Source organism: Dasypus novemcinctus, chromosome 21, assembly GCF_030445035.2.
Source record: "Dasypus novemcinctus isolate mDasNov1 chromosome 21, mDasNov1.1.hap2, whole genome shotgun sequence".
Taxonomy (NCBI): Eukaryota; Metazoa; Chordata; class Mammalia; order Cingulata; family Dasypodidae; genus Dasypus; species Dasypus novemcinctus.
In genome coordinates this window covers 13,043,987-13,070,129 of record NC_080693.1, presented here as the reverse complement: position 1 = coordinate 13,070,129, position 26,143 = coordinate 13,043,987, and the positions used below count along the sequence as shown (strand labels likewise).

Here is a 26,143-nt window from a genome sequence, read left to right as displayed (position 1 = left end):
AACAGAGTTCTGGCTCTGGTCTTCAGCTCAGGCCGGACGTTAGTCCCATTATACACACTCCTGTTTGCTTTAAACCTATCACAACACTGCTTCATTTAAATTTTGCCTCAACTCTACCCTTCCCCAAATCCTATAATAACCCCGTCTCCTCCAGCGCTGGATGAGAAGCCCCTGGTTCATCTGCTGTCTGGGCCTCTCTTGCTGGAGGGAGGTTAGCAAACCTGTTGTTTCTGGATGATGGGTTTGTCTCTGGTGGCCTCTGGCCACTGGGTCACATTACAGCTCTGGAAAAGATAGAACTTAAGGTATACATGGATTTTTACATCCAGAGTGGAGACCCAAGAGGAAAATAGGCCCTCGGTAACTAACAGAACTTTATGTCAGATACTTTAACAGTTATAAACTCATATTGTTGGTAGTGCTGAATGCACAACTCTGTGATCATACCAAAACCCATCGGATGTAGGGTGGATTGTATGGTATATGAATATATCTCAATAAAATTGCTTTAAAAAATTAAAAACTGAACTAACTAATCGGTGCAGAGTTGCCGTTTGGGGGGATGGAGAAGCTTTGGTAATGGATGGTGGTGTAGGAGCACGACATTGTGAATGTGATTAACACCACTGAATGGTGTATCTGACAGTTCATAAAACCAGAAATTTCAGGTTGTATATGAATTACTAGAATAAAAATGTTAACAACCCACGGAATTGTAAAACAAAATGAATGATCATCATACTGAATTGTACACTTGAAAATGCTTAAAATGGGCGATTTTAGGTTGTATACGTGTGATCAAAATATAAAATAGTTTAAAACCCAGAGAATTGTACACCACAAAGAGTGAACCCTGAGGTAAGCTGTGGACTACGGTAGATTTCACATTGCCCATTGCAGCTAATCTGTAAGGAACTACGATTTGCTGAAATTTTGGTGTAGTATTAAAAAATGCTCACAGTTATCTGAAAATATTCCTCCATTTTTCAACTATAAAAAAGGAAGAACAGGGAAGCAGCTGTGGCTCAATCAGTTGGGCTCCCATCTACCATATGGAGGCTCTGGGTTCGTGTCCCAGGGCCTCCTTGTGAAGGCAAAAGCCAGCCCATGCGCTGCGGAGAGCTGACGGCCCATGTGCTGTGGAGAGCTGGCACAGCAAGATGGCGCAAGGAAGGGAGACAAGCAGATACAGAAAAAATGCCAGCCAATGGACACAGAGAAGAGACAGCAAAAGAAAAGGAACAGGGAAGCAGACTTGGCCCAATGGATAGGGCGTCCGCCTACCACATGGGAGTTCTGCGGTTCAAACCCCGGGCCTCCTTGACCCGTGTGGAGCTGGCCCATGTGCAGTGCTGATGCGCGCAAGGAGTGCCCTGCCCCGCAGGGATGTCCCTGCGTAGGGGAGCCCCACGCGCAAGGAGTGCGCCCTGTAAGGAGAGCCGCGCAGCACGAAAGAAAGTGCAGCCTGCCCAGGAATGGCGCCGCACACAGGGAGAGCTGACACAGCAAGATGATGCAACTAGAAGAGACACAGATTCCGATGCCGCTGATAAGGATAGAAGTGGTCACAGAAGAACACACAGTGAATGGACACAGAGAGCAGACAACTGGGGGGGGGGGGAGGGGAGAGAAATAAATAAATAAATAAATCTTAAAAAAAAAAAGGAAAGGAACAAGCTGCAAGGTGGGGAATAAATAAATAAATAAATCTTTTTTTTTAAAAAGGAAGAACTGAAATTTTTAAAAGTTCTGTAATATATTAAATCCCTTAAGCAACTATGGTAATTCTTTTACAGACCTGAAATAACTTACTCCTCTTTGTTCTTTTGAATTGAAACTGATGGAGACCTTTCCCTTTTTTCCCCCAAATGTACATTTGCATCCTCTTTCTAAATGTAATAGCCTTTATTGGTGGAACATGACAAGGCAGGGCTCTCTGAGCCTCTCCCCTTCTTCAGGGGGTCTGGGATGGAAGCTGTAGAGGATGGGCAATTCTCAGTGTTGGGGATCGCACTGGGGCTAGGACTCCCCAGAAGCTGACTTCCTCTCATGCTGTTGCTGGGGCTGGTGGTCCAGGGGCTCTTACTCCGTGGAGGCCGTGTGGACCATAAGGCCCACCACTCGGTTGGTTGGAGCCAAACTCACTGTCATGCCTGGAAAGGAGCTTGGCAAAGTGGTCATTGAGGGCATTGCCAACCCCAGCATCAAAGGTGGAAGAGTGGGTGTCACTGTTAAAGTCAGGAGACAACCTGGTCCTCAGTGTAGCCCATGATGCCCTTTAGGGGGGCCTCTGATACCTGCTTTACCACCTTCTCGGTGTCATCGTATTTGGCTGCTTCTCCAGACAGCACGTCAGATCTACGACAGACACACTGGGGGTGGGGACACGGAAGGCCGTGCCAGTGAGCTTCCCATCAGCTCCAGGATGACCTCGCCGATGGCCTTGGCAGCATCAGTAGATGCAGGGACGGTGTTCTAGGCCATCCACAGGGACCATCCGCAGTCTTCTGGGTGGCAGTGATGGCACGGACAGTGGTCGTGAGACCCTCCACGATGCCAAACTTGTCATGGATGACCCTGGCCAGGGGGCCCAGGCAGTTGGTGGTACAGGAAGCATTGTTGACATTCTTCAGGGAACTGTCACACTACTTGTATTAGTCAGGGTTCTCTAGGGAAACAGAATCAACAAGAGATATGTGTCAATAGTGCACGATTCTATAAGAGTCTCTCACGCAGCTGTCGGGATGCACAAGTCCAGGTTCTGCAAGCAGGCTGCAACCAAGGGTGGCAATGAAAGTCCAATGAAGGTTCTTGGACTTCTGGGAGATGTTAGCTGTCCAAAGACAACCTGGGGAATTCTCTTTCAATGCTGGAATCACTTCCTCTTTTAGGGCATTCTACTGACTGGGTTAAGCATCACTCATTGCTGATGGCAATCTCCCTGATTGATGCAATTGTAATCAGCTATCTAGGATTTAATACTGCAGTAAAGTCAATGGTGACTGAAGTCCATAAATGCCCTTGTATTACAGTTAGGCCAGGGCTTGCTTGACCAAGCAACTGGGCACAATTACCTGGCCAGGTTGACACAAGAGCCAAACCATCACACTACTCGTGGTTCATGCCCATCATAAACACGGGGGCATCGGCCGAAGGGGCAGAGGTGATGACTCTCTTGGCTCCACCCTTCAAGTGAGCCGCCGCCTTCTCCAGGGTCATGAAGTCACCAGTGGACTCTGCAAAATACTCAGCACCAGCATCACCCCATTTGATGTTGGTGGGATCTTGCTCTGGGAAGATGGAGATGGGCTCCTTATTGAAGACAAACTTCCAGCTCTCAGCCTTGACAGTGCCTTTGAACTTGCCGTGAGTGGAATCAAACCGAAACATGTAGACCATGTAGTTGAGGCCAGTGAAGGGGTCACTGATGGTGACACCCTCCCCTTTGCCAGAGTTAAAAGCAGGCGCAGTGATCAGGCTCTCGATATGGCCAAAGCCATGTATGCCATCCTTCACCACTGTGTCTCAAGGATGCACTCACACTGCACAATTAGATGAGGCTTTCTGTCCAACAGGGAGGCAGAGAGCCCACATTTATTCTGAAACACTTTCAAACCTACAGCAGAGTTACAAAAGTAATACACACACAAAAGAGGAAACCCCAGCATCCCCCAATCCCCCCAGATATCCAGATCCACCAATTTTTAACATTTTTGCCACAGCATTCTATCTATCCCTCAATCAATCCAACTCTCTATTCATCCATATGTCTATCTATTTATCAGTCCATTTTCTGAGCACTTGAGAGTAGGCTGTACACATCATGCTCCATGAACACTTAATATTCCATGAATATTTCCTAAGAAGAACAATATTCACCTGTCTAAGTACCTTAAGTGCAGTTATCAAGTTCAAGCAATTTAACATTGACATAAACCTTGTAGTCTACATTCCAATATTTTCATATGTCCCGATAATGTCCTCTTGAGCCTTTTCTTTCTACCTTGTTAGATCATGTCCAGGTTCATGTATTGCCTTTAATTGTCATTGTTTTTTTATTTGCTCTTTTTTTTTAAATTGTGGGAACATACATACAACATAGTTTCCCATCTCAACCACTCCCAAGCAGACCACACTGAGATTAATCATTTACCATGTTGCAATACCCTCACCACCTTCCATTACTAAAATTTTCCTATCTTCCCATCAGAAACTCATACCCACTATACATTAACTCCCCATTCTGCCTGCCCTGTGCCCTGGCAACCTGTACTCTGATTTCTGATTCTACAAGCTTATGTATTCTCTGATATTTTCTTTATATTAATAGTTACCCTGGGACTTGAGTTTAACATCTTAAATCTGTAACAATTGGGAAGTGGTTGTGGCTCAACCAATTGTGTTCCCGTCTACCATATAGGAGGTCCAGGGTTCGATGCCCAGGGCCTCCTGGTGAGGGCAAGCTGGCCCACGCAGAATGCCAGCCCACGCTGGAATGCTGCCCCACACAGGAGTGCCCCCCTGCGTGGGAATGCCACCCAGTGCGAGAAAGCCACCCTGTGCAGGAGTGCCGGCTGACACGGAGAGCTGGCGCAGCAAGATGACGCAACAAGAGACACAGAGGACAGAAAATAAGAAGACATAGCAGAACAGGGAGTTGAGGTGACACAAGAGAATAATCACCTCTCTCCCATTCTGGAAGGGCCCAGGATGGGTTCCTGGAGCCACCTATTGAGAATATAAGCAGACATGGAAGAACACACAGAGAATGGACACAAAGAGCAGACAATGGAGAGAGGAGAGGAGGGGAGAAATAAATAAAAATAAATCTTAAAAAACATCTATAACAATTTTGTTTTCTTAGACACCAACCTAACTTTGATAGTATATATAAGCTATGTTCTCCTACCCTCCACCCCCCACTTTTATATAGGTCCTGTCACATATTACAAGGTTATACACAATGAGTCCAAAAATCACTGATGTTTCATTACATTTTAAGCATTTACCTTTTAGATCCTGTAGGAAGTAAAAAGTGGAGTTACAAACCAAAACTACAATAGTACTGGCATTTATATTTACACCTGTGTTACCTCTACTGGAGATCTTTATTTCTCCATGCAGCTTTGAGCTATTGCCTGCTGTCCTTTCCTTTTAACAGGCAGAACTCTCTTTATCATCTCTTGAAGGGCTGATCTAGTGTGACAAACTCCCTCCGCTTTTGTTTATGTGGGAATGTCTTCACCGCTCCCTCATTTTTGAATGACAACTTTGTCAGATGCAGAAATCTTGGTCAGCAGTTATTGTATGTTTTGCGATCTTTCTTTTGTTGAAATATGGTCATTTTGATATTTGAATGTGTTGTTGCTAGATTTTAGACTCTGAGAAGTCTATTTCTTAAACTTTTGTCTAGCTAGTGTTGTGACAGAGCTTTCCTTAACTGCTAGGAGAAGAATGGAAGAAAAAAAAATAGGAAGGAAGGTAGGAAGAAAGGAAAGAAAGGAGGGAGGGAGGGAGGAAGTAAGAAAATACCTTCCTTGAACTTTGCAGATTGGCCTGTGTGAGTGCTCTCCTTCAGAGCTTGTCCATACAATGAGTCTAGAGAACAGCTCGAGGCCAAGGTGCAGGGGACCCCTGATCCTTTCTGTGCATACATTTGTCTTGGGCATGCACATGTGGCCCTGGGAATTCTCCCAGGATACAAGTGACTTCTCTTCCCTAGGAAACAGTTTCGTTACGCTCCCCTGCACTGCACTGTGTGTCCTATGGCCAGCAATCCTTTGCCCCAGGCGGCTACTTGACTGCTCCCTGCCAGTGTTCTGTAGGGGAGCTCCATGAGCTGCCTACCTCATGCTTGGCAAGTTCTGGGATGGCTAGTTGCTCAGGCCACCACCAGACATATTGGGCCAGACAGCCATGCTCCAGTATATGCACGAGGATTATGTAGAACCAGGACCAACATTCCACACCGGGGATGGGGACGGGGTTGGGAGTGGGGATGGGGGTGGAGGCGGGGCCAGCCAGGACACCAGGAGATCTGACTGCTTTTAAGTAGCCTTTTTCTTGATTCAGCACTCACGCTGCTTTCGTATCCTTTAACTACTTCCTGCAGCTTTCCTGCTGGTTGTTCAAATCTGCTGGAGGGGAATGGAGCCCTGAAGTATCTCACTCTGCCATCTCGATGGGGCCAGGTGTCTGCAATAGCCTTTAAACAAATGTTACTAGGAAAAAATTTTAAAATAGACAAAAATAGCAAATATTATAAATATTATAATGAACCCTCAAGAAAGCACCCATCGAATGATAATGATAAACTCATAGACAATCTTGTTTTATATATGTTCCCACCTCATCCTCCCCAATTCTATATGAGTTTTATTTTTCCTCAGCTTTTTTTTTTGGATAAATTTTTAACCTAAAGAAAAGTTCTAAGAATACAGCAAAATGTATTCATAAACACCTTATCAAGCTTTCACAGTTGTTTATATTTTACCATGTTTATGTTATCTCTCTCTATTTTCTTATTTGAATTTTTTTGTCATCTGAGAATTACTTGCAGACATACTTCAGCAGGTCTTGCCTAAGAATCAGTACATTCTCCTGCAAAACTACAGTACAATTATCATACACAGGAAATTTCATAGTCATACAAAACTAGTATCCATTATATATTCCAGATTCAGATTTCCCCAGTTGTCCCATGAGTGTCCTTTCTAGCATTTTTTTCCATCCAGAATCCAATCAAGGACCTCCTACTGCATTTAATTTCATGCTAAATATAATGCCTTGAGAAATGTCTTTACTTTGGTGTATTAGTCAGCCAAAGGGGCTGATGCAAAGTGCTAGCAATCTATTGGCTTTTATAAAGGGTATTTATTTGGGATAAAAGTTTACAGCTGCAAGGCCTTAAAGAGTCCAACTCAAGGTTACTTCCTCACCAAAGTCTGTTGCTACGTGTTGAAGCAAGATGGCAAGCGGTGTCCGCGAGGATTCAGCCTTCCTTTTTCTCTTGTCTCCATGGTCCCAGCTTCTTCCAGTCTCAGCTCTAGGCTGGCGTAGGGCTCCTCTCTCTTCCTGGGGCTCATTTCTTTCCGGGCTCAGCTGCTCTGTTCTCTTCACCAGGGCAGCTGTAGACTGTCAGGCTCATCTCTCTTCCTGGGGCCTCTGCTGGGTCTATGGCGCGGTCTCTCTTCCTCTGTGTTCTTCTGTGTACATATTTCTGTCGTCTTGATGGACTGTCCCTTTACACAGCCCACCAAGGGGGCAGGGACTCAACCCTGCACGCCCTAATGACGTGGTTGAATCAAAGCCCTAATCTTAACATAGTCAAGCAAACCTATAGCCTTTGCATTTATTTTATTTTATTTTTTTTAAAGATTTATTTATTTATTTAATTTCCCCCCCTCCCCGGGTTGTCTGTTCTTGGTGTCTATTTGCTGCGTCTTGTTTCTTTGTCCGCTTCTGTTGTTGTCAGCGGCACAGGAAGTGTGGGCGGCGCCATTCCTGGGCAGGCTGCTCTTTCTTTTCACGCTGGGCGGCTCTCCTCACGGGCGCACTCCTTGCGCGTGGGGCTCCCCCACGCGGGGGTCACCCTTGCGTGGCACGGCACTCCTTGCGCGCATCAGCACTGCGCATGGCCAGCTCCACACGGGTCAAGGAGGCCCGGGGCTTGAACCACGGACCTCCCATGTGGTAGACGGACGCCCTAACCACTGGTCCAAAGTCCGTTTCCCTAGCCTTTGCATTTAAATCAAAGGGGATCACACCACCCAGAGGAACAGACCAGTTTACAAACATAACCTACATCTCTCTTCAGAACTCATAAATAATATCAAACTGCCACACTGGGGGCTCTCCCTTTCCTGCAATGCTCAAAGTGATCCCTGGGGAGACTTTTGGGTGTCCTAAGGTGTACGAGAAAGCTCGATACTTTAAGGACCGACTGGTGGGCACTTGCCTACTTCTTTCCTGCAATGTGGTTCTTAAGAGAGGCAAGGTTTGTTTGAAAATCATGTGTTTCCCTTTCTCCCACAAGAGAAGCTGCCGACAGAAGCTGAAGGAGCTGGTTCCCTGGAGGACCTGGCAAGCCGTGAAAAGGGGGTGACAGTGCTGGGGAGATGAACGCTCTCTGCCCTGTTCAGAAACCCTAGCACCCCCAGGTTTCAGGGCACGAAGGAGCAATCCACAAGCCACATGCCATCAAGCAGATTCAAGACGTGGCCCCCAAACCTCATTTCTACTAAGCCAAACACTGCTTAGACACGACAGAATACTTACAGCCTGCCGTGTAATTATCTTCTCTTGCTGCGTAATTATCTTGAATTGGGTAAAGGCATGCAGGAGAAAGCCATAACAAACAGATTTTTTTTTTCTTTCCAATCTATGTTAATCAAAGTTTGCAGTTACAAATAACAGAACACACTCTAGCTGGTTGAAGCAGGAAAAGAATATATGAGGGAGGTGGATATGGCTCAGGTGATTGGGCTCCTGCCTACCACGTGGGAGGCCCCAGGTTCAATTCCCGGGACCTCCTGGTGAAGGCAAGCTGGCCCGCACCACCACAGAGAGTTGAAGGCAGACAGCGAGTGGAAACAACCAGCGGGGTGTGGGGGTTAGAGAATAAGTAAATGAAATAAAATAAATCTTTTAAAAAAAAAGAATACATGAAAACCTCTTAGAAAAACCACAGAAACGCTGAGTCACAGAACCTCTCAAAGCTACCTCCACCAGAAAATGAATTCCAGAAAATGCAGGTCACATTGTGCTGCTACTTTCTGCTGAAGCATCTCGCACAAGATGGATGGGTCTGCACCCAAGCGCCAGAAGGGGCCTGGGAAAGCGCGTTCCGACTTTTCTATCAGGCAACTCTCAAGTGGAACGCTCCCCTATGTAGCATGGCAGTTCAGAAGATGCTGAGAGGCCACGTCCACTCCAGCGCCCAACGGGATCGCAAAAGGAAATAGAGATTTCATCTACTTACTTTAATGTTGGTGTCGAGGTATAATTTTCAAAATGCTCAAAATGTATTCTCATATAAATTTGTAGTGAGTGCATGTCAAAGTTTTTTTTTTTTTTTTAACATTTATTCATTTATTTATTCCCCCCTTGTGTTTTTTGCACTCACTGTCTGCTCTCTGTGTCCATTCGCTGTGTGTTCTTCTGTGTCTGCTGTCTTCTCTTTAGGCGGCTCCAGGAACAGATCCTGGGACCTTCCAGAGTGGGAGAGAGGCGCTCCATCTCTTGCGCCTCCTCAGCTCCCTGGTCTGCTGCGTCTCTTAGTCTCTCCTCTGTGACTCTTATTGTTGTGTCATCTTGCTGCGCCAGCTCTCTGTGTGGGCCTACTCTCTGCGTGGGCAAGCGTGCCTTCACCAGAGGCCCTGGGGATGGAATCCTGGACTTCCTGTGTGGCAGACGGAAGCCCAATCGCCTTAGCCACAACCATTTCCCGTGTCAAAGTTTTAACTCATTAATGAGGGAGCCAGCAGACGACTTAGACGGGTCAAAAGAAAATAAGGGGAATTGTGACTTTTATAGTCACTGAAGGAAAAGGGAGTGCTGAGATAAGATTTCTAAGTTAGATTCAAAAGTAGTTCAAGTCCTACAACGTGGTTCTCAGCCTTGACCATAAAGAGAATCACCCGGGGAGACTTTTGAACCGGATGGTAGGGCAGTTTTGTCCGAGTTGGTGATTTAGTGGGGTCAGGGTAGAGCCAGAGAATATACATTTTTAACCCAGTCTGAGGTTAGGCTGCTCCGGTGACCCCACTTGGAGATCCATTGCTCTACAGGGAAATACAGCCACAAGCCCTGGGGTTGTCTTTTTTTACGGGGCATAAAAGCAAAACATCGCATCTTGTCGGCTGTCTGCTCATTTAATCTTTAAATTTAGAACCTCTGAGAATTTCGATCCCCTACCCAAGGTCGCGGTGAGGGCAGAGCTTCTGGGGCGTCACTCACACGGATGATAAGAAGGCATGATGGGGAAGCGGACTTGGCCCCGTGGTTAGGGCGTCCACCTACCACACGGGAGGCCCGCGGTTCAAGCCCCGGGGCCTCCTTGACCCGTGTGGAGCTGGCCCATGCGCAGCGCTGATGCGCGCAAGGAGTGCCGTGCCACGCAGGGGTGTCCCCCGCATAGGGGAGCCCCACGCGCAAGGAGCGCGCCCCATAAGGAGAGCCGCCCAGCGCGAAAGAAAGTGCAGCCTGCCCAAGAATGGCTCCACCCACACGGAGAGCTGACACAACAAGATGACGCAACAAAAAGAAACACAGATTCCCGTGCCGCTGACAACTACAGAAGCGGACAAAGAAGAACACACAGCAAATAGACACAGAGAACAGACAACCGGGGTCGGGGGACAAGGGAGAAATAAAAATTTTTAAAAATTTAAAAAAAAGAAGGCATGACGTCCGGAAGCGCAGGGAGCCTGCAGCCCTGGCTGGTGTCACAGCCTCATTCACCCCGTCATTTGGTTGCTTTGTGGCAAATTCGTTTTCACGTAAGGAAAGAATACTGACAGTTCGCCTTAGCACCCTGGGGCCTCTTGAAGTAGTCCACTGTTACAATGTCTCCTCTGCCTGAAAGCAAGCACAGAAGAAGGTGGATTCTGAAATGGCAAGGAAAACGTCGCTCTAAGAGGGGAGGTGAAATACGGCATTCTGGGTTTTGCCTCAGAATTAACTCAGAAACTCCGCGGACTTCTTTTGCAGTTTGGGTGATGTTTCATCTCCTTGGAGGGCAATGCTTTTTTTTTTCTTTCCGTGCGATGCTTTTTGATAGATTCTTCCACCACTCACCAGCCTCCCAGGGACTCTAGAAAGCAAAGCAAGCCCCACATGCTGGGCTCCGGCCTCGGACTCCTGCTGCTGTGACCCGCGCGCCCCACGGGCGGTCTGCACTGGCAGCGAGCGGGGCAGGCAAGGGCATCGCGGGGCTCCCGGAGACCCAGCAGCAGTGTCCACTGCCAAGGGACGGGAGAGGGACAGTGGCTCTTTCTTTACAAGCCACCTCCCTCTGCCATTTCTTTGTTGCTTTGTTGTTGTTTGTATTCCTTTCTCTATCACATCTTTGTGGCTTCTCTTTTTTTTTTTTTAGATTTTTTAATTTATGTCTCTCCCCTTCCCTTCCCCAGTTGTCTGCTCTCTGTGTCCATTCGCTGTGTGTTCTTCTGTGTCTGCTTGTATTCTTGTCAGCGGCACCAGGAATCTGTGTCTCTTTTGGTTGCATCATCTTGCCACATCAGCTCTCCGTGTGTGCGGCGCCATTCCTGGGCAGGCTGCACTTTCGCGCTGGGCGGCTCTCCTTGCGGGGTGCACTCCTTGCGCGTGGGGCTCCCCTACGCAGGGGACACTCCTGCATGGCAGGGCACTCCTTGCACGCGTCAGCACTGCGCGTGGGCCAGCCCATCACACGGACCAGGAGGCCCTGGGTTTGAACCCTGGACCTCCCATGTGGTAGGCGGACGCTCTATCAGTTGAGCCACAGCTGCTTCCCCTTGGTTTCCGATAATTAACCTCTGTCGGCCTGAAGGAGAAGGCCGGCGTTCTGAGGAGGGGTGACACGAAGGGCTGGGGGAGGAAGGGGGCTGGGCTTGAGCTGGCCGCATACGATGGAGACCACAGGATCTCCCCTTCGGAGAAGGACTTCGCCACTTTAAGTAAGAGAGTTCTCAGTTTGCCAGAGCTGCTGTAACAAATCCCACGGGCCGGCTGGCTTGAACCGCAGAAGTTAGTTGCCGGGTGGTCTGAGAGGCTCGAAGGCTGTCACAGCCCAGGAGTCGGCAGGCTGTGCCTTCTCTGAAGCCCCGAGTGTCCTGGTGGTGGCCGGGGTCCAGGGCTCACCTCCGCCCCGCCCCGCGGCCATCTCTCCCCCGTCTCTCTTCCTGCTGCGCCCACATTTCCTCTGCTGCCAAGGACTCCAGGCATAGAGGCTGAAAGCCCGCCCTGGCTCAGTTTGGCCTCCTCTTAACTCACAGCATCTTCAGAGATCTTATATGCAAATGGGCCCACGCCCACAGGACGGGGGTGGGGCTCCAACATGTCTTTGGGGGGTGGGGGTGGACGTTTCAATCCATGGCAGTTTCCTTGCCCCTTTCCAAGAAAGGAAGGGGTGTGTGTGTAAATATTAAGAGATTTATTGTAGGAATTGGCTCATGCAACTGTAGGGATTGGCAAGTCCAAATTCCACAGGGAAGGACCAGCTGAAAACTGACTGAAGGTGACCTTGAGTTCCCCAGAAGACACAAGTTGGAAATTCCGATGGATGAAGATGACTTTGAATTCCCCAAGAGAAGCTGACTGGCTAAAGCAGAGACAGAAATTCTTCTTTCTGACTCCCAAAATCCTCAGCTCTGGCTTTTAAGACCTCCCACGGATTGGATGAGGAGATCCCCTCCTCACGGCTCAGGGCAATCTCTTTGTTGGTTGTAGATGCAATCAGCCATAGATGCAATCAACTAACTACAGAAGTAAATCTGTCTAGGAAATACCCTCGCAGTAACAAATCAGGTCAGCGCCTGCTTGACCACACAACTGGACACCGTAACCTAGTCAAGTTGACCCACGCTCTCAACCAACACCGAAGTGTTTCCAAGGAAGCAAACTAGGGGTCCGTGGTCTAAGAAGCCGAGGGAATGAGAAGACAGTTGTGCACTCGTTTCTGCCAGGGAACCGTAAAAACTAAAGCGCCAGGTAGTGGGGGCGGGGGGGAGGGTGCCATCTCTCCTGGAATTGGGAGGCCTGAAGCCCTGGGTGGGGAGAGCTGAACAGACTACAGACACAGCCGGGAGCCGGCTCCTAGGAGCCTTCAGGGAAAGCCCTGCTGAGGGGCAGCAGGAAGCAGCGGAATCTACCAGGGGCGAGGGAGGAGAGCGCTCTCCTGCAGTGCTCGTCCCGCCCTGGCCTGGAGGCTGGAGGCTGGAGCGCCTCCAGCTGTGCCTCTCAGTCCACGGACTTTTCCCTGCCCGGAAAATAAAGGGCTGCCTCCCACCCACCACCCCTTGCCCGTGTGTGCAATTACGCCCCCTTGTCTCCACTCAGGTGCTCCAGTGGGCTGGGGGCCCCGGGCTGGGCGTGCCCCCTTCCCTTCCCAGCTCTGGTGGCCCGAGGGGGTGGGGCTCCCACCTTGGAGACGGGAGGCAGAGGAAGGCCAGGGTGGAACTGCAGAGCGCACTCGCTCCCCGTAGCCGGCTGCTCCCCCGTTGCCCGCTCCTCGGTTCTCTCGGGCTCACACACACACCCCCCCCCCCCCGGGCCATTAGCCGCACCCGGTTCTGGGCCCAGCGCCCAGGACTATTTTGTTTATTTTGGGGGGATTGAACCCGGGACCTCTTGTATGGGAAGCCGGTGCTCAACCGCTGAGCCACATCGGCCCCCCTGAGTTGGTCTTTTCATTTGTTCGCTTGCTGTTTTGTTTTTAGGAGGCGGCAGCACCCAAACCGGGAAACTTCCATATGGCAGGCAGGCGCTCAACCACTCGACCGCCACCACCACCACCACCCCCGTGGCCTCCTCCCTGGGTGATCGTGCTAAACCCCTTCCCCGTCTCCCCGCCTCTGACCTCCCCCTGCAGCCCTTCCCCCTCAGCAGCCAAGGGGGTCTTGTTAAAACACAAACCAGGTTCTGTCCCTCCTGTGAGCAGACACTGGTGACGTCCTTGCCTCCTGCAGGGTAAAAGTGAAAGCCTTCAACAGATAAACGGGTGAACAAAACCCCAGCAGGTCCACACCGTGGGATCTTCTTCCACCATAAAAAGGAATGGAGTTCTGGTACATGCCTGTGCTGGTTGGGAGCTGTACGGACCCCAGAAATACGTGCTCTTAAATTTCACCCATTCCTGCGGTGCGACCCCACTGGGAGTAGGGCCTTACGAGGATTTTCATCACTCTGGGGCCAGACCAAGGCATCTGTATTTTTTCAGGCGGTACCAGGGACTAAACGCAGGACTTCATACACGGGAAGCAGGCTCTCAACCTCTGAGCTACACCCGCTCCGCCAAATGAGCGCCTTGTTTTTTGTGGTTTTTTTCTAGGAGGTACCAGGGTTTGAACCCGGGACCTCGTACAGGCGAAGTAGGAGCTTGACCACTGAGCTACGCCTGCTTGTGCCCATGTATTTTTTTAATACGACACCAGGGTCGGAGAGCAAGCATTCCTGACGTTTGGCATACACTGAATAATTTTTGCCGGATGAGCAGGTGAAAGGGCCTGAGGAGTTTTGCTCCGCCATCACGGCGCACCCTTGGGTACCACGCCAAGGTGCTGGGGCCCCACCCAGGGGAGCACAGGCCCCTCCGCGGCAGGGAAATGGGGGCTTAGCCTGAGAAAGCCGTCAAGCCCAGAGCCAGCGAAGGCACGGGGCGGGCAGGGGGTCCTGCTCCGCGTGGAAGGGGGTGCTCTCTGCCAGCGCGCAGGCGGCGGTTCCTGGGACCCCAGGCCTTCAGAGGGAGAAAGGGCTGATCGCTACCGCACAGCACGGAGACCTGATGCCTCTGGCCTAAAATCTGCCTCCCGGAGTCTAGGGCGTTCACGGTTCTTACGGATTCAAACAAGGGGAGGTGGAGTTGTTACCTTTGTGGTGGTGTGGGCTATGGGTGGGAGGCTCTTTGTCTCTTCAGAGATAACCTAAGCTGAGCTGTCTGTGACTTGTGGGTGTGGAAAGGTAAGAGGCTGCAGTCCTGCCCTTGGCGACCATGGCAACGACTCCAGTCCCAGGAAGCAGTTGAGCAATGCAAACTCTATAAACTTTAAATATTCAGGGAAAATGCAAACCAAATGTGCTGAAAGCTTATCTAGAATGTCTGAAGTCCATGCTAAAAGCTTACCTAGGATGTGGAAGATATATGCTAATTCAAGCCTATTGAGAGCTGAAGCAAAAGGACCGTTTGGCCTTTCCTCTCTGTATAAAAAGGACTCAAAAATCTTGTTCTGGGCTCGGGATTGAAACAGAAAGCTCCCGAGTCTGGCCGGCCATCAATAAACCATTTTTCCTTCTCAAAATCATTCCTGAGTCCTGGCCTCTCTATACTCAAATAATTGAACCTAGTATCAGATTCTACAACAGTAGTAACAAGTACACACAACTACAATGTACAAATGTACAGCTAAGCTAAAGAACCATCACAATACCAAGTATAAACAATAGTCTAGGACCATGTAAAGGGGTGGAATGAGCTAGAACTAGGCTGAAATACCCATTACAATCGCAAGTGTAAACACGGTCCCCAGACATTGCAGTCCTGCGTTTCTGAGCACCGAGTATGCGCCAAAGACCGAACTATGTTACGGGCAGTATCCCCTTAATTTCAGGTAGTAAAATGGTGGGTGTTATTATTTCTCTTTCCCTTTTGAGGACGCAACTCAGATGGCTGAAGTGGCAGAGGAGGGGGTTAGGATTCGAATGCAGATCCGTCACCTCCAAATCCTTCCATAGTGGTGGGCGGATAATACCATCCCCAAAGACACCCGGTCCTGTGCCCGGAACTTGGGACGGCACCCCGCGGGCAGAGGGAACGACCTGGATTATCCAGGGTCCTCCTGGCGGGAAGCAGGTGCGCCCCCGAGCACAGCCTGCACGAGAAGGGGCCACGAGCCCAGGCGGGCGGGCGGCCTTGCAGCCAAACAGGACGAGGACGTGGGTTCTCCCCGGGCCTCCGGAGGCCCAGCCCGGCCGCCGCCTCCACTTTAGCCCCAAGGGCCCCGTTTCAGCCTCGGGCCCTCCAGAGCCCAGAGAACGAATGCACATTTTAAGCCGCTGCGTTCCTGTGGCTTGTTTCTGCAGCGAGACGGTGCTGGTGTGTCGGCTTGGCTAGGTTCTGGCGTCCAGTTGTTCAAACACCGGCCCAGATGCTTCTGGGGAAGTCTCTCGTAGCTGGGACTGGCACCTGCAGTCTGCTGACTGTAAGTGGAGGAGCTCGCCCTCCGGGATGGGAGTGGGCTGGGTCCCACCGGCTGGAGGGCTGGACAGCAAGAACCCAGGGCTGCAGGAAGAGTTCCCGCCTCAGGATTTCAACATCGGCCCTTGCTGGAATTTCCAGCTCGCAGCCTGCCCTACAGACTCGGGACTCCACAGCCCCGCGTTCCCTGAGCCAGGTCCTTATAATAAGTCTCTTTGTGTTTGTGTGTGTGTCTGTACAGGTATGTCTATGTCCATGCATGTGTTTATGTGCATACATGCACACATGTATATACGTGTACAAATACATACATATTTTAAGCAGATTTTTCAAGATATAGTCACATACCATATGAACTATCCAAAGTGTATAATCCATGGCTTTTAGTATAATCATAATGTTGTGCATTCATCACCACGAAAAATTTTACAGTGATTTCATTACTCCAGAAAGAAAACCTCCACACCCCTTAGCAGTCCTTCTCCAGCCCCACAAAACCACTAATCTAATTTCATCTTTAGAAATTGATTTATATTTACATTTTATGTAAACAGAATCATACAGTATGTTACACAATATATTTAGTTTATACTAGCACAATCACACAGTATTTGTCCTTTTGTGTCTGGCTCGCTTCACTCAACAAAATGTCCTCCAGGTTCATCCATGTCGTCATATGCTTCACAACTTCATTTCTTCTCTTTTTTTAAGATGTACTTATCTCCCCACCCCTTGCTGTTTGCATTTGCTGTGTCTGTTCCTTGTGCGCTTGTCTTCCTTTTCCAGGAGGCACCTCAGAGCAGAACCCAGGCACTCCTATGTGCCTTGCTCGAGCCATCTCTGCTTCCTGCTTTGTTGTGTCTTTCATTATGTTTTCCTCCTTTTGTCTCTTGTTGTGTCATCTTTTTGCATCAGCTTCCCGTGCCAGCCCGTCGCATCAGCTCAACTTCCTGCTCACCTTCTTCAGAAGGTGCCAGGAACCGAACCCAAACCCCCCATACGGTAGGCTCAATCACTTGAGCCACACCCACTTCCCTCATTTCTTCTTACAGATGCAATAATCCACTGTGTGTATACTCACAAACTGTTTATCCATTCCTCAGCTGACGGACACCTGGGTTGCTTCCAGCTCCTGGCGATCTTGAATAAGGCCGCTATGAACGTAGGTGTGCGGCTGCCTGATGGTGCCGGCAGCTCTTCGGGCGTGTCTTTATGTTATTTATGTGTACACACACGCATCCTGTTGGTTCCCTTTCTCTGGGGAACTCTGACCGATACAAACAGCCACAGGATGCATTCATCATCTAGAGGGAGAAAATGCTTCTAGGCCAGCCAGCGGGCGCGTTTCAGGTGAGGTTTCGCCAGAGACCCCAGGGGGACAAATCCTGAAGAGAAGAGAAGAGAAGAAAGAGCCCCGGCTGGGCGCCGGGGAGTCCTTCACCTCTGTTCCCTGGAGACGGGCTGAGGGCAAGCGGCTGTGAAGCAAACAGGACGTGTTTGGGGGGTGAGGGGGCTGCGCTCTGGGCCCAGGCCCTGGCATAAGTCCTGAGGGACCCACGTTCCCGGCCTGGCCCCCGGCTCGGGGAGGGGAGGGGCCGCTGCGCTCGCTGGCGAGGGCCGCAGGGAAGCGGCGGGCTGAAGGCTGGTGGCTGCGCAAACCCGAGGCCCGCGGGCGGGCGGGCCCAGAAGGAAGGCGCGGGAGGGGGGCGGCCCACGGGGGCGGCCAGAGGGGCCTCAGGGACGCGGAGTCTGTCCTCGATTGTACCAGGCCCTCCGCTCACGGAGTCTGTCCTCGATTGTACCAGGCCACCAGGCCCTCCGCTCACGGCCAGGGAACATCTCCTTCCCTGTCTGGGCTGGCCAGTGAGGGCTCTACGCCCCCAAAGACTGTAGCAAAAGGCGTTGTCTTTTTTTTTTTTTTCCAAGGAGGTACTGGCGATTGAACCGGGGACCTCACACGTGAGAAGCAGGCGCTCAACCACCGAGCCATACCTTCTTCCCAAACGGCCTTGTCTTTTGCAAGCTGGGCTCACAGCAATACAAGCCTTCTGACCCCTGCCCAGGCTTACGGTGTAAGGAAGGTAACTTGCATTCTCTATCCAATGGTTCTTCTCCCATCTACTTCACATCCAACTGATAATAATAATAACATCAATAATCTTCTTCCCCATCAGTTTTAGGCCCAATTAATAGTAATAAGCAATGCTACTATTTAGCATGAATTAATTTACCATGAATCAATATTAATTAGCACAACCCATGCTTCTATTAACAATGGTAATAATGATGATATGCCAAGCACTTTGCAGATATTCTCTCATTTGATCGTTACAATAATTGATGCTTCAAAGCTGGTACTCTGATTATACCCTAACACAGATGAAGAGACTGAGGTCCAGAGAGGTCCCCGAGCCAACAACCCGTTGCTGCAGAGTTGGACTTTGCACCCAGGAGAAGCATATTCTTACGAATGTGAACACATTCGTTCTTTTAGGGGGGCCACCCTACTTTTGGGGGAGTCAGGCATTTGGTTAAGTGGCTTTCGTCATTGGCCAGGGTCTCTTACATTTTCTTAGCTACGCAGTACACACTCTCATACACACACAGATTTGTTTATAACCCAAAGAACTACTCCACAAAACACTTAATCCTACTCAGCGTAACAGACTGTTCATGTTTATTTCATTAAGTTTTGTCTCTAGACCCACTAACCTGACTTCCTGGTCGGGCGGTGGGTCCTCCCTGCAGTAGGAAAGCCCAGGACCACGCAGCCTGGGAGGCTCCTGGGGCGGGATGCGGGGACGTGGCCCTGAAAGCCGCCTTCTTCCGGCCCGCAAACCCGCCTGAGCACGTCGCGCGCCCCTGGCCCGCCCGCTCGCCGTTCAGACCCGCAGCTAAGGGCTGCCTGCCCTCCCGGCGCCTCGCATGTCCTCTAGCCCAGGCTGTGGGCTCTGGTTCCAGCCCTGGGTGCTGCCAGTCTCCGGCTGAGCTGCCCCCTCTCTCCGCTGCTGCCTGGCCCTGATTTGATACCCCAAACCCATCATTCCCCAGTCCTGGAGACGAGAAGTCCCAAATCCCCGGGGAGGGCTCCTCCTTGCCTCGTTCTGGTCTCCGGCGTTTTGCTGGATTCCCCTGCGTGGTCGTCACGCGGCGTTGCCCCTGTATCTCAGTGTGTTCAAATTTCCCCCTTCTTCTTAGGACACCAGTCACGTTGGAGTCAGTGCCCACCTACACTGTAAGACCTCATTTTCATTTGCCTAATTCCATCTGTAACGACCCTATCTATTTCCAAATAAGGCCCCACTGTGAGAGACCGGGGGTTAGGAGCTAAACTTACCTGTTTGGGGGGATACAAGTCAACCCATAATAATGGCATACAAAATGACTTTGGAGGGAGTGGGCGTGGCTCAAGCAGCCAGGTGCCCGCCTCCCCCTCGGGAGGTCCCGGGTTTCATTCCCAGTGCCTCCTAAAGAAAAACAAACAATGAGGGGGAAAGATGAGCAGACAACGAAAAGAGAACAAGCAAAAACAACGAGCAGACAATGAGCAAAAACAAATGAACAGGGAAGCGGCCTTGGCCCAGTGGTCAGGGCGTCCGTCTACCACATGGGAGGTCCAAGGTTCAAACCCCGGGCCTCCTTGACCTGTGTGGAGCTGGCCCATGCGCAGTGCTGATGTGCGCAAGGAGTGCCTTGCCACGCAGGGGTGTCCCCCGCGTAGGGGAGCCCCACGCGCAAGGAGTGAGCCCCGTAAGGAGAGCCGCCCAGCGTGAAAAGGGTACAGCCTGCCCAAGAATGGTGCTGCACACGCGGAGAGCTGACACAACAAGACGTCACAACAAAAAGAAACACATATTCCTGGTGCCGCTGATAAGGATAGAAGTAGTCACAGAAGAACACAGAGCAAATGCACACAGAGAGCAGACAACTGTGTGTGTGGGGGGAGATAAATAAATACATAAATCTAAAAAAAACAAATGAACAAACAACAAGCAAACAGACTAGGGAGCCAACTCAGGGGAGCTGATTTTTTAAAAAAATGATATCAGCATTTCCAGATCTCCAGGTTTAGCCACATGTGACAGAAAGACATGATAACAGAAGCGTGGCCAAGATAGACGTTTATTTTGAAGCTGTGCGGGAGTGTGATGATTTGAAGCAGAAGGGACCCCTGAAAAGTATGTTCTTAAATTGAATCTGCTCCTGTGGGTGTGGACCTCTTGTAAGTAGGGCCTTTTGAGGAGTTACTTCAGTTACGGCGTGGCCCAGGGTGGGTCTCAATCCTCTTAGTGGAGTCCTTTATAAATGGGATAAATATGGAGAGAGACTCTTAGTGGAGTCCTTTATAAATGGGATAAATATGGAGAGAGACAGAGAGACAGAGAGCGAGGAAGCAGCCGAGGAAGCAAGGAGCTGGGAGCAGTGAAACCCAGAAGAGATGGCGGAGACCAGAAGATACTGCCACGTGCCTTGCCGTGTGGCAGAGGAGCCGAGGATCGCTGGCAGCTGGTCTTTGGGAAGAAAGCATCACCTGATTATGCCTTGATACGGACATTTTTCTCATTTCCTCAAAACCATAAGCTAGTCGGTTAATACCTTCCCACTGAAAAAGCCAACCCATTTCTGGTATATGGCTTTTGGCAGCCTAGCAGACTAGAACAGGGAGTAAGCAGGCTGGGGCTGGGATGGTGACTCTGCGGGCCAGGAACCCAGATTCCTTCCATCTCATTGCTCCACCATCCTGGGGCATCTCCCAGCTTTGCACAGTACAAGATGGCACACAGCTGCATCCAGCTCCAGCCACTGGGAAGAAGAGAGGGGGACAGGAAAAGGAAAGAGCACAGCCCTGCCCCCTCAAGACAGTTTCACACATCACTTGAGCTCAAATACCACTAGCCAGAATTTAGCCACCTGGCAACACCCAGCTACAAGAGAGACTGGGACACATGCTGTGTTCTGAGCGGCCATGTGGCAATCTAAAGACGGAGGATTCCATTACTACCAAAGTTGGGAAGATGGCTAGTGGGGGTGTCTTAGTTTGCCAAAGGGCTGCCAATTCAGCCCTTTATTTATCCGCCGACCCCATTGTCTGCTCTCTGTGTCCATTTGCCGTGTGTTCTTCTGTGTCTGTTTGTCTTCTTTTTAGGCAGCACTGGTAACCTATTCTGGAATCTTCTGGAGTGGGAGAGAGGTGCTCAATCTCTGGCACCACCTCAGCTCCCTGGTCTGCTGTGTCTCTTATTGTCTCTCCTCTTTGTCTCTTTTTGTAGTGTCCTCTTGCTGCACCAGCTCTCCGCTCGGGCCAGCTTGCTGCATGCACCCACACTCCTGCATGGGCCAGCACTCCATGTGGGCCAGCTCGCCTTCACCAGGAGGCCCCAGGAATCGAACCATGGACCTCCCATATGGTAGATGGGAGCCCTGTCACTTGAGCCACATCCGCTTCCCATGGATTGGCTTTTATAGAGGGGATTTATTTGGGGGTGAGCGTACAGATCCATGGCTGTGAAATGTCCAAATCAAGCCATCAGCAGAGATGATTTCTCACCAAAGTCAGCTACTGTTGATCCTGGTGTCCTACCACTTGGTGATCAGGCACATGGCGGGCTTGTCTCCTGAGCCTTGGGCTCCTTTGTGGGCCCAGCCCCCTTGGGGGCCTCTTTCCCTGCCTCTGTGCTCTGCTGTCTTCAGGCCCTGAGACCCTCAAGGTTTCTCTGTTTTCCCACAGTCCCCTCTCTCACATGTCAGGATCAATACGGCAGCTGCCTTTCCTCTGTGTCTCTCTGTGTTTAAACCAGCAAGATGGCAGAGACCCAAGTCAGTTCATGCCTCACTGAAGCAGTCCAATCAAAAGCCCTAAAGCAATCTTATCAAGTTATCTAATCAAAGGCCCCTCAACTGAATGTAACACAATCAAAGGGCCCCTCGCCCACAGGAATGGATTAGTTTAAGAACATATCTGAAACTGTCACAAGAGACAAAACAATCTCTGTCCTAGTTCTCATTTTCATCCCAGAGTTCAGATACCCCAAAAGGTAATACTCGTGGGAACCCAGGGCCATGGTGCCTTGGATCAAGGGTTTTATCTTGCTTTGACGAGTTCTCGTCTAAGAGACCAGCATCTCATCCTGACGCTGGCCCTGTTTGGAGCCTGTCTCTTGCCGACACCCATGTCATGTTAATGACTGTCTGAGCTTGCCAGGGCTGTTGAGATAAAACCACAGGCTGGTGGGCTGAAACACCAGGGACTCACTGTCACGCAGCTCTGGAGGCTCGAAGTCCAACCTCGGGGCGTCGGCAGGGCTGCGCTTTCTCTGAAGCTGTAGCATCCTGGTGGTGGCCAGATGGCGATCCAGAACTCAGTCCCTGCCCCTGTCACGTGACCATCTCTCTCCCCGTCTGTCTCCGAACGTCCTTGGCTTAGAAGGACTCCAGTCATGTTGGGTTAAGGCCCACCCTGATTCTGTCTGGCCTCGTCTTAACTACAGACACCTTCAAAGATCCTGCTACAAATGGGTTCACACCACAGGCCCAGGTGTTACCTGTCTTTGTGGGGGACATATTCAGTCCATATCAGTGATCTTTTGGATCTCTCACATTCTTTGGCTCCATCCTGCAGTTGAGGCTCTCCATCATCTGAGACCGGGGTGTCCGGTTGCCTGTGGCCGGGTGGATGTAGACTCGGGTTCACGTACCTTGTTGGTGATTGTCTCCTCGGGACTCCCTGCTCCTTCTGCCTGGGCTGTGGGAGCCCAAGGTGTGGGTATGGGACCCCTGCTCTTCTGGTACCAGAAACTCTGAGAATCTTCCTTCCTACTTAGTGCCGCTTTAGTGGGACTGTGTATCAAGTCGCCCTGCCCTCCCACGACAGGGGGGCATCAGATGACTCAAGCTCGGCCAAATGAGCTCTTCCCGCTGGCCTTTGACCCACAGGAATGGTAGTCAAACAAGGGGGAAAGAGATGGAGTAATTCAATTGAAAGGAGCACACTTTGTGACAAGGGTCTCCAAGACCACCCTCTGGTTTGTTGATTGTTAGAAGGACCCAAAGAACTCAGAAATTTTATTACACTTACAGGTCCAGGTTATTGTTGAAAGTGTCTTAGTTTACCAGGCTGCTACGCCAAATATTGCACAATGGGTTGGCGTTAACAGGAATTTATTGTCTCACATTTTGAAGGCTAGAAGTCCAACATCAGTATGTGGCAAGGCCACGCTTTCTTCCAGGCTCGGGAGCATTCTGGTTGGTGGCCACCCTCCATCACATGACGGTGTCCTCGGTTTCCTCCTGTGACTTTCTCCGACTTTGTCCAAATTTCCTCTCATAAGGCCTCCGATCCTGGTTCAGTTTGGCCGCCCCAAAATGGGACCTTAGAAGCCCCTATTCACAGATGAGTCCACACCCTGGAGCACCTTAACATATTCAGTGATCCTGTTTAGAAATGGCTTCACACCCATGGGAACGTGGATTGAGATTAAGAACTTGTCTTTTGTGGGGGACACGATCCAATCTACCATGGGGAGGAAATAGATTAAAATCAGCAAAGGAAAAAGGGACGTAGAGAAGAGTCCAAGAGAACCAGGCCCAAGCTGCCAGGGTCCTCACTCGGTGGAGTTACACAGATATGCTTAACTCTTCCAGCAATGACGTGTGACGGTCCATGCAAAGTATTACCATCCAGTGAAGCGCCCCCAAGCCTTGGTGTCCAAGTTTTTGTTGTTGTTGTTAAAGGTTTATTTTTATTTATTTATCTGCCCCCATCGTCATTTGTTCTTGCTCGATGCTTTCTGTGTTTGTTCATTGTATGCCCATCTTTTTTTAGGTGGCACTAGGAACCAAACCCAAGACTTCCCATGTGGGAAGGAGGCACCTAATCACTTGACCCACTTCCACTCCCTGCTTGTTGCATCTCTCATTATGATTTCCTCCTTGTGTCTCTTCATTGTAGCAGCTTGCTGTGCCAGCCCATTGCGTCAGCTTGCTATCTTGCTAGTCTTCTTTAGGAGGCACTGGGGGCCAAACCCGGGACCTCGCATGTGGAAGGTGAATGCCCAACTGCTTGAGCCACATCTGCCTCCCTCCAAGATTTTTTACTGGGGCTCAGTCGCATAGGTACGGAGCATCCACAAGACTGGTTCGAGTCAGCCTCCAGCTCCCCACCCGCCCAACTCAAACTGATACAGGGTGTCCCAGGACTCCAGGCGAACAAAAACAGGCGTTTACCATAAATCACACTGTTTGCATAAACGCTCCAGAATGCTCCAAGACCCAGCAGGTAACTAAGACACCCTTATCAGGTGGGATATTCCAAGGGCCAAGAGGTCACCACCCCCAAGCTGGTCCTCTTTGTGTCTCTTTGTTGCATTATCTTGTTGCAGTCAGCTCACAGCACGAGCCCATTGCGTCAGCTTGCTGTCTAGATGGTCTTTAGCAGGCACCGGGAACCAAATGTTTGAGTCAGGATAAAGCTGAGGGGCCAATTTGCTGATGGATTCTGGGAGTTAGTCTTGGTGGTTCTTGCCTAAGGAAAGCCTGAGCTCGCGGCCTTCCTGGAGGACGCCAGCCCGGAGTCAGAGCAGCAGGGCCCTCCCTCCCCAGCCAGGCTCCCTGGCCCTTGGCAGAGGGCGGCTTCATGCCCAGCCACGCGGCCTCCGTTCCTTACTTTTCTTTTATTTATTGGCCCTGGGGGAGGCCCAGTGCGGCCTGAGGGTGTTACTCAGTAGGATTTAGGAGTTCAACAGGGAGCTCACACATCTGGACGACTGAAATTGAGCGGGAAGGCTGGGCGTCCCCATCTGCGTGCTCGCTGCCCTGCCTTCGCGAGGGTCCTTGAGCTTCGGGTCTTCAAGCTTTAACAAGATTAGCGGAGGCCCAGTGGGGGGCGGGGGGGGGACAGACTCAGAATTTGAGAGCAAGACTTTGCCGTTTGTAAGAACTGTCCTGTAGGAAGGAAGACGACGCCGTCCTTGTCAAGTCACCAAAACAGCAGTCTTCCTTTTATGTCCGAATAGACCCAGAAGCCCTCCCAAACTTCCCTTGTGCTCACCAGCGGAGGCGGTCAGGAAAACGAGACGGCGGGAGCGAACGGTGGAAAATTGGCCCTCTCGTTCTCCCGGGGCTTCCGAAACCAAGTGCCGCAGGCCCGGCGGCTTGGAGCCGTGGTAATTTGTTGTGCCACAGTTCTGGAGGCTGAGGGCTGCAAACTCTGTGGGGAGAGCCCTGCCTTGCTCCTCCAGCTCCCGGGGGCTGGTCAGCATCCCGGGCCTTGGACCGCTGCCTCGGGGGACATGGGGCCTTCTCCCCTGGGTCTCTTCTGTACGTCCAAATTCCCCCTCCTTCTAAGGACCCCAGTCACCCTGGATTAAGAACTCCCTATTCCACCATAACCTCGTTTTCTAAAACTCATTCTTTTCATCAGGGTTTCAGGTTACTCAATGAATGCCTAGTAACAGTAAGTCTGCTTCGGTCGCTGGTATAAGCCCACTTTAACTTGCTCAATTCCATCTCTAACAGCCCTGTTTCCACATAAAGTCCCATTCTGCAGATATATTAGGACTTTAATACACCTTTTGGGGGGACACAATTCAACCCCAAATAATGGCATACCAAATTTTATTTGCATTGTCAGATTCCTTCTTATTCTCTTTTACCACCTGAAAACTTCCGTTAGATTTCAATAAATGTTCTTTATTAAAAAAGAAGAAGAAGAAAAAGAAGGAGGAGGAGGTTACAGAATGGAGAGCTGAGGGCTAACGTGTACAGAACTGGTCAAAAGGCTGTGAGTTAATCTTTGGAAATGAAGAGACAGGGTGAAAACCCAACACAGTGCTTGTAACTAGCAGTGCAGTGATATGGGTATGACAGTGGTTGAAAGGGAAAGTCTCGGGTCATTTATATTACTAGAAGGAAAGCTAGAAAATGTAACATGTGACTGTAGAGCGTAGTAAAACCTCATGTGAAATATGAATATAGGTAATATTGTATATATGACTGTTTTTCTTTTAAACTGAACAAATGTTACCTATGTTAATGTTATGTTAAAACAATGCAAAAAACATTATGCTAACTGAAAGAAACAAGACACAAAGTACTACATATTACATGATTCCACTTATATAGAATGTGATTAAAATCAGTATATAAAGATGGGATTAGATTAGCGGTTATGTAAGGCTGGGGGGATACAGGGATTGGGAGGTGGCTGCTAAGGGGCGTGGAGCTTTCCTTTTTGCAGTAAGGAAATTGTTCTAA

General features: G+C 50.2%; 1 pseudogene; it reads right to left on the bottom strand.

Moving 5' to 3' along the window:
• Positions 1-2,082: 2,082 nt before the first annotated feature.
• Positions 2,083-25,149, bottom strand: LOC101415611 (glyceraldehyde-3-phosphate dehydrogenase-like; annotated as a pseudogene).
• Between the last annotated feature and the right edge of the window lie 994 nt (positions 25,150-26,143).